This window comes from Chiloscyllium punctatum, chromosome 3 (assembly GCF_047496795.1).
Source record: "Chiloscyllium punctatum isolate Juve2018m chromosome 3, sChiPun1.3, whole genome shotgun sequence".
NCBI classification, from domain to species: Eukaryota; Metazoa; Chordata; class Chondrichthyes; order Orectolobiformes; family Hemiscylliidae; genus Chiloscyllium; species Chiloscyllium punctatum.
In genome coordinates this window covers 60,605,723-60,614,515 of record NC_092741.1, presented here as the reverse complement: position 1 = coordinate 60,614,515, position 8,793 = coordinate 60,605,723, and positions in this window count along the sequence as shown.

Below are 8,793 nucleotides of genomic sequence, written 5' to 3'. Positions count from 1 at the left end.
GAATCGTTCGGTCATTTACAAATTTATGAATTATACCTTCTAAATTCACATCTAATTCATTAATGTAAATAACAAACTGAAAAGATCCCAGCACAGATTGCCATGGTACACACTGGTCATAGCCTTCCAATCATAAAAACATCCTTCCACCACTTGCCTCCTAGTTGTAAGTCAAATCTGGATCTTGTTTGCCAACTTGCCTTGAATCCCATACAAGCCATGAAATGGGACCTTGTCAAAAGCCTTAATGAAGTCCATGTACTATTCTCATCAATACATTTAGTCACTCTTTTAAAAAAAACCTGATTAAATTATTCAGATAGGATCTCTCACTGACAATTTGTGTTGACCGTCTTGGTCAATCCCTACCTTTCCAAGTGCTATTTAATCCTGTCCATCAAAATTTTTTCCAATAATTTTCCTATCACTGACATCAGACTATCTGGTCAGTAATTAACTGGACTATCTCTGCTGCCCTTTTTGAACAAAGGAACCACATTAGCTATTCTCCAGTCACCTGACACTTCACCTGTGGCCAGTGAAGTATCAAATATCTCCAAGGTCCATAGTAATCTCCTTCCTTGCCTCCCATACCAGTCTGGGATGCAATGCAACAGGCCTTAGGAATGTATGCACTTTTATGCCAGCTAAAACATCTAATGCCTTCACCTTATTAACCTTAACAAGCTCTAGAATCTCACCACCCCAACTGAAATCTCCAGCTACAATATCTTTCTCTTTTCTTTTTTCCCTGACACTCCTGTTTTTTGTCCCCACACTACTGCCGAACTGCAGTAGTACTTTTTTATTCCCCCACACCCATGTTGTGTGTGTGCAGGTGTAAGACACGGTGAAAGACACAAGGTCCACAAATCTTTATTCAGTTTCCACCACCAGGAAAAAAAGAAAACACCCGAGTGGCTAGTGACAAGCAGTGCCCTTCACATCAAACGGCAATGCTGTGTGATTCTTTCTCCTTTATGAACACATAACTGTTATAACTGTTTGTAACTGTTTATTATGCCAACAGTGCTAACTGCAGTTGAAAATAACTCATGGTTCCTCACACTCTGAGTGGGATTGTGGATGCCAGCTCTTGGATTTAAGCGGAGACACCCTTCCTTGTAGACAGATTCTCTTGTGAACTGTGAAGCCCAGTGCACTTTTACCTGAGATATAAATGAGCTACAAAATCCAGGATTAATGATGACTTCGTTGTTGTGATATAATTACTGGAGTACATGCCCTCTCTGCTTTTCAGAAAAGTGGTGGCAAACTTGGGGATTCTTGGTCACTTATTTTATACATGGAACAGATTTGAGAATGAGTGTGCGCTTGAAATAAAATGAATATTTTTAAAAATTTGTTCTCAGGGTGATGGTGGCTGTACTTGTTGCCCATTTCTACTTATGCTGAGAAATACTTTGTCAGACCCCATCGGTGGGCACTAAGATATAAAGATTGAGCCACGTTTAAGTCAGGTAAAGCTGATAAATTCCATTTAATTCCCAATTGTGAATCACTCAGGCCCTACAATAATCCAAAACCTTGATAGTACTTTTTTCCTGATGGTTTGACCATGTTTTTTTGAATTCAATATCCCAAACTTTGGTTTGCTTGTTCAATATCTTAATGTTCAGTTGCCATACCTTAAGCCACCAAATAATAGCCACAGGGTCTATTAAGGCCCAATGACAAGGTTTATGCAAAATCACAGTTTGCTATCTCCTTATTTTCCTTATCATCAGCCCATTTGCCCAGAATGGATACCATTTTGAGACGACAGATGGTTTTGTTTTAAAACTCACACTTTAAAAGGGTTGAAGAAAAAGCTGACTTACCACTGAACTATTCAATGGAGGACAAAAACGCGAAGAGGTTTCTCTCCGACTGACCAACAACACTGAGAAGGAGACATTTCAGCAAGTTGTCAGCCAGTCAGTTTGGGATGGGACAATGAATTAAAGTAGAATAATTTATTACTAATCTACCTGAGCCTTTGGAATGCTGGCCGGACCCACTTCATCTTCGCAGACACCATCTACCCAGACCTTTGGAATTCCAGCCGGACCCACCTCATTTCCACAGACACCACCTACCCAGGCCTTTAGAATTCCAGCCGGACCCAACTCATTTTCACAGACACCACATACCAGGCCTTTGGAATTCCAGCTGGACCCACCTCATTTCCACAGACACCACCTACCCAGGCCTTTGGAATTCCAGCCGGACTCACCTCATTTCCACAGACACCACCTACCCAGGCCTTTGGAATTCCAGCCGGACCCACCTCATTTCCATAGACACCACCTACCCAGGCCTTTGGAATCCTGGCCAGACCCACTACATCTCCGCAGACACCACCTACCCGGGCCTTTGGAATGCCAGCCGGATCCACCTCATCTCCACAGACACCACCTACCTGGGTCTTTGGAATTCAGGCTGGACCCACCACGCTGCCAAAGAATTGAAGCCGCTGACTCAGACTACCACTCTGCGGGATACACCAGGAACCGTCTGCAATGGCTGCGAGAAATGGTCCATGCCTCTTTCGCCACTGCAGCAACCTCTCCAAACACCTCTCCTCGAACAAAGTTGTTCACAGGTTAAGTGATTTTGATGTGAAACGTAAATAGATTAAAAAAAAACTAAATAAAAGAAAATGAAGGGTGTGGCAGGTATGGTGATGAGAAGCAGATGGGCTCAGGTGCTTGAACACTTCCTCCTTCCTCTGCTGCCACCATCTTGAGGTGTTCTCTCCTCTCTCCTTCTACCCCTCCTCGAGGTGGAAGACAGGTTTAACTCAAACTGAGTCCTGGTCTGAACTTGAATGCTGACCAGGAAAAGTTAAGCAAATCCATGTTTTCGTTTTCATTTTTCCCCTTTTATTTCTGTTTTCTTTTTTTTTCCCATGTGATGTGTGCGCAGGTGTAGGACACAGTAAAAAAAACGAGTGTGGAAATCTTTATTTGTATTCCACCACCAGGAAGAAAAGAAATGTCCGAGTGGTCAGTGACAAGTAGAGTTCTTCTCATTAGAAGGCAATCCATAAGTGGTCAAAAAAAGTGAAGGGGAGGGCAGGGACCAAATCAAGATAGTATCAGAGGGGAAAATAAAAGACCCCACTCCCTGCAGTGCCCACTTCACCCTGAAAATCTCAAGGGTGTTGGTAGACACTGCGTGCTCCTTCTCCTGGGACACGTGGGCCTGAACAGAACCATGGAAGAGGGGCAGGCAGAGAGCTTTAACAGCCCCCTTCACAGCCTGCTGTATGGGCCTGTTTATGGCCAGCCCGGCCAGGCCTAGGAGCTGACCTGCAAGGAGATCCCATGACCTGCTGTCCCCCCAGCACACTGGGTGGCTGAAAATCAGGAATGTGGGGCTGAAGTGCAACCAAAAACATAGAAGATGATTCTTGAGGAAAATGAGAAAGCAGATATATTCATGGTCCATGGACCCCACAGCACCACAGAGTAAGCAGTTGGGCTGGGAGTCCATGAACCACCGCAATCTGCAGTTGCAGGGGACTGCTGCATGCAACACCCTCCACCCCAGATCCCTGAGGAAAAGGGGGAGGACTCCACTGGAGACCCCCACCACTCAGTGGTAAATGGGTACACCAAGGCGTGAGCTGGTGGTGGATAAGGGAGAAGAGGTGGACAGTGTGCCGCAGCAGTCAGTACAGGGTCTGCCATTTTACATCCCTAAGGGGGACAAAACCAAAACCTTGGAGGTGGCTCAGGTTGTGGGGCACAAGATCCCTTGGGAGGCATGGGACCTTGGGGCCAATATGAAATTCCATCCAGGCAGGGGTACGCACACCTTACACCTGAGCATCCTCCAACTGGTGCACAATGTCAGGTCTGAGCACAAACCCACTGCTTATAAATCAAAATCAATCAGAGCCAATCAAATTTAGCTTGCCAACCAATCAACACCCCTTTCTTCCTGCGGTGTAAATTGTTGTTTGAAATTTGCCTCTGTTCTGTTTGCCCTGTCAAATACAAGATAAACTGCTTTGGCCAGTCTCTTTTCAGCAGTAGTCAAGTTCTGTATCACAAAATAAATCTTTTCCATTATTATTTTCTTGGTCTCAAGGATGTTTCTATCATTTGTTGAATCAAATTAAGCTTTAATTAAATTGACCACTTGCTGTCAGCAAAATGAAGCCTCTCAATGATTCATATCTGCCTCGAATTGTTAAAATGAGTTAATCTGCAGAAACTCATCTGAGGGCCCTTATGACACACAAGCCAACCAGTTAAAATTCCTAGGCAACGTAGTGGCATATCATTGTTTATCATTAGATATTACATGTGATAATATGGCCACAGTGCTGAATGCAAGACTCTAAGATTGCAAATAGCAGTGACTTGTGAGCCATTGACTGCTGAGAGAACAACTGCAGCAAATCAAACCATTTAACTATGTCATATAGTTAGATCACTGACATCAACTATCAGAATTTTAACATGTAAGAAAATTTACTGGGATAGTGAGATCCTGCAGGAAATTCTAGGATAAATTCACACATCCTCTTTTTGGAATATAATTTCCTTAGATTTTAATGTTCAGCGAGGTTATCATTGGTGTAGACATGCTGCTTAGTGTAGTAATTCTTTCTGATGGATCTCCTACAATGACCTCATTTCCCTTTGGCCCTCTGTTGCCCACCATCCTTCATATTCTGTAAAGTGTGATTTACTGAAGCATCAATGTTGTTAACTGCTATGAAACTGCTAAGGCACACATTACAACGTTGACTGTCCGCTGGATGTATTGGCTAAACCATTGCTACTTTAATAGCAGGCTTCATTAAAGTAGTATAAGATAGAGACCATGTGAAAATTTGTTTAATAGCTTGAACAATTTTATTAATAATCAAGGAACCATTAATATTGAGTCGGTGCATTAAATATGTGTTAAACTAGTACACTTCTGGGGAGACCGTTTGGAATACAGGCAGAAATGCAGCATGATACCTTTAAAATATGGAAACATCAAATATTCCCAGACTAGTGTCCTCATAAATTCAACATATGAATCAATGAGAAATTTGTTTTAATTCATGGGATTTTTTTTTGGATCCTAATTTCTACCATTTCAGAATAACATTATAAAAAATTGAAATGATCTGAACGCCAGCTGAAACGTTGATTTCCAAACGGCATCTACAAAAATATGGTCACAATCAGAGATTGAGATTCCTTCTGACTAAGAGCTTCTAATGGACTGAATATTACATTTCCTTAGAAAAGTGTGAGCTGCATTGAGTTTTTGTCTGTGAGACCTAGCCAGTTTTCTCACCTCATTAATTACCCATCTCACTCTGATCTCTGATTCTAGCCACATCTTTCCATATCCCACTCCCAGAACAAATCCCCTGATACCTTGGAATTGAATGGCATCCTAATGTCAGTGGCATCTACAAAAGGCCATTGTTCACTCAAACAAGTGTTGCTAGTCTGGTGCCGGCTAAGTGAATTGGCACCCCTCTTTGAAAAGAACGAGCTTTATTGTCACATGTACTCAGATGAGTGTTGTGCATTCAGGCCCCTATAAGATTCTGTACATATTTTATTTTAAATGACTGAGGTGTATATGATGTGTGATGTAAGTATAAAATTGCCATTGCTCTACCATTACAGGGAGAGAATACTTGTAGTGGGTTATTGTACTTCAGGCAAGGAAAGAAGTTGAGAGGGTAAGTCCTTCATGTTGACCTCAGCTAGGGTGGGAATTGAACCTGTTCTGTTGGTATCACTCTACATTGTGAACCAGCTGTCCAACCAAGTGAGCTAACTGACCCCAGTATGAATAGTATTCAACTATTTGTTGTGAACATCTCAAAATCATAAATAGATCACTTTACAGGTAGAGCTATTTATTATAATCCTGGAAGCTTTCAGAAGGTGTTTTTGATCTCAGCGTCCAGTTACGTCCATCTCATACTTTCACCACTGACCACAGCACTTTTCACAGGATCAGGCGAGAACCCATCATCATCTTGCAAATGATGAATTCTGTAATTTCTTGCATTTGGAACAACTTCTGATTGCCTTAAGACCAGTAAGTGGACTGACATACTGAGGGCAGTGGTGTAACCTTTCTCAGAACAGATGCCTGGGTTCCTCTGCAGCACTTTTCAAAAGTGGATGCTTCAGAAAGATACTTAGGTCCCAAGCTTTAGGGTTAAGCTCTCAATCTGAGATTGGGTCCCAAGTGGTCCCAAAGTCCACTGGTTTCTTATGCTTCTTTTGCAATGACTTTGTAACATCATTTATTCTGGCTGAAATTCTTTACAGTAGTATCATAAAAATGCCTTAGAAATGTTTTACATAATACAGAACATTGCAAAAATGTATTATATAATATTGTCACATCGGGATACTGTAGCCACACTGTGAGATTATCCAGACACTTCAAGGCAATCTTAAGAATCTCAAAGGTCTCGTCACATTCTTCACTTGTTTCGTCTGTAATTAATTCATACAGAATGACCTATATATAACCTTTCTAAACAGGGATGTCTTAGTTTTATATTGTCAGTTTTGTGAAATAATTTCCTTAGTGTTGTTTCACCTTCATCAAAACAAAGACACGTTTTTTGCCATTTAACTTTCATTACAATACTTAATGAAAATTTAAAAAAAATGTTTAACAACCTTTGACTTTGAGAGAATATAAATATTAGTCTTCAGAGAAATTGCACAGAAAGTTCACTCAGAGCACCATTTGTAAACTTTTTACAATTGTGAATAAAAACCTGCTGGATAAAGAAATGAAAAGAAGAAATATGCTAACGGGTAATTTATTGCTTGTTGTCTATCTACTCTATGACATTCATATATTCAATAAAATGTGCTGGCATATGTTAAGCAATTCTGCAATAACTGAGCTACACATGGAGATACTTATTTTTATTCTTACTTGAATTCTACATAAACCACTCATTTATATTCTGTCAAGCTGTACCATATATAAAAATGCAAAAAGTGATGTTTTCCAAATAGTGGTTTTTTTCTGTAACAATCTACAGATCTTAAAATTCTAAGTTATATTCTAATACAGAGATGAGAGTAACGTTTCTTTGTCGCTCATAAAATTTCCAAATTTTATGAATCTCTGCTCTCTTTCCAGAATCTTCTCATTCTGGTTCTGGTAAGTAGATTTTACCCACTTAAATCTAGATGTTCCACTGTTACCATTTTATAAAATTCATTCATAAATTGCTGGCTGTCAGCTACATTGCTATAGGTCTGGAGTCACATGTAGGCCAGACCATGTAAACAAGATGAGTTTCTGGATTGGAGTGGTGCTGGAAAAGCACAGCAGTTCAGACAGCATCCAAGGAACATGAAAATCGACGTTTCAGGCAAAAGCCCTTCATCAGGAATACAGCTGTATTCCACTCTCATCCAGAATCTGATTTCCAGCATCTGCAATCATTGTTTTTACCTAAAGAAGATGAGTTGCCTGCTCTCAAGGACATTAGTGATTACATGGTCATCGTCAGGTTGGCATTCAATTCCAGATTTTAAATTGAATCAAAATTTCATCATTGACTATGGAGGGATTTGAGCTTATATCCCAGGAACATTAGCCAGGGATTCTGGTTAGCAATCCAACGACAGCATCACCACACACGCTACCTCTGTTATTGCAGGGTTTGCAATAATCTGTTCACTGGATTGAACATAATCCTATGAAACAAAGGGAGAAGTTAGATTTTTAAAAATACAATTAATGTTCTCAAGAACAGCACTTTTAAGATGTTGTTTCAGAGGAAAATAGTCTTGCCAATCTATGCACTGCAATTTCTGACAAAAAAGCAATGAAGTGGATACCTAGATAATCTGATTTTATATGATTGGTTGAAGAATAGATGATGCTTAGGTAACCATTACATTTCCCAATGCCTTTATTTGGAAAAATGAATTTGTATATTGTATCCAAGTTGGCTTACCATTGTCCTGTGACATTTACCCTTGCTGTATGTTGCTTTCATGTTAGTTTATAGCAGCCATTCATCACATACATGAAGCATGATGCCAGAATGCTCCAGCTGACATTGAGTGAATTGTCAGAGCTGTAGGAGAGCCAGCCACTGTAAAATAAAAAGCCAGGCAGAAATAAAATCACAATCCAAGAAGGTCCATACTTGTCAGATCCTACTGCAGGAATCCATGAGAAGTTAGTTTCTTCTGGACTTTCACAGTCTTCCATTAGTCATGATGATGAAAATTCACACTTTCTTGGTGTCCTACATGGAGAAGCAGCCTGCAGTGTGTTAGTTTTAAAAAGCAAAAATTCTCTTCATGAGTCTAGAGATTATATCAACCAATCCCAGAACAATGCCAAATTCAAAACTGCTTTTCCATTCAGATGATTGTCAGAGGCTGGAATTCCAAATGTCTGGGCCAGGAACTGAGGGAAAAAGGATTTGAGATGGTCAGGGGATGAGGAGTAAGGATAGTTGCTGCCATGGGAAAAAGACTCACCAAGTCTCGATTGTCAGACCATCTTTAACTGCTTCATCAATGACTTGCCTTCCATTATTATGGTTACAATAGGGGATGTTTGATGACAATTGCACAATGTTCAGCACCTCAGGCTCCTCAGATACTGAAATAGTTCATGACAAAAAGTGGGAAAACCTTAACAATATTTAGGCTTGAGCTGACAAATGACAAATAACATTTACACGACACAAGTGCCAGGCAATGACCAACTCCAACAAGAGAGAATTTAATCTATCACTCTCCGACATTTAATAATATTACCCTCTTTGAA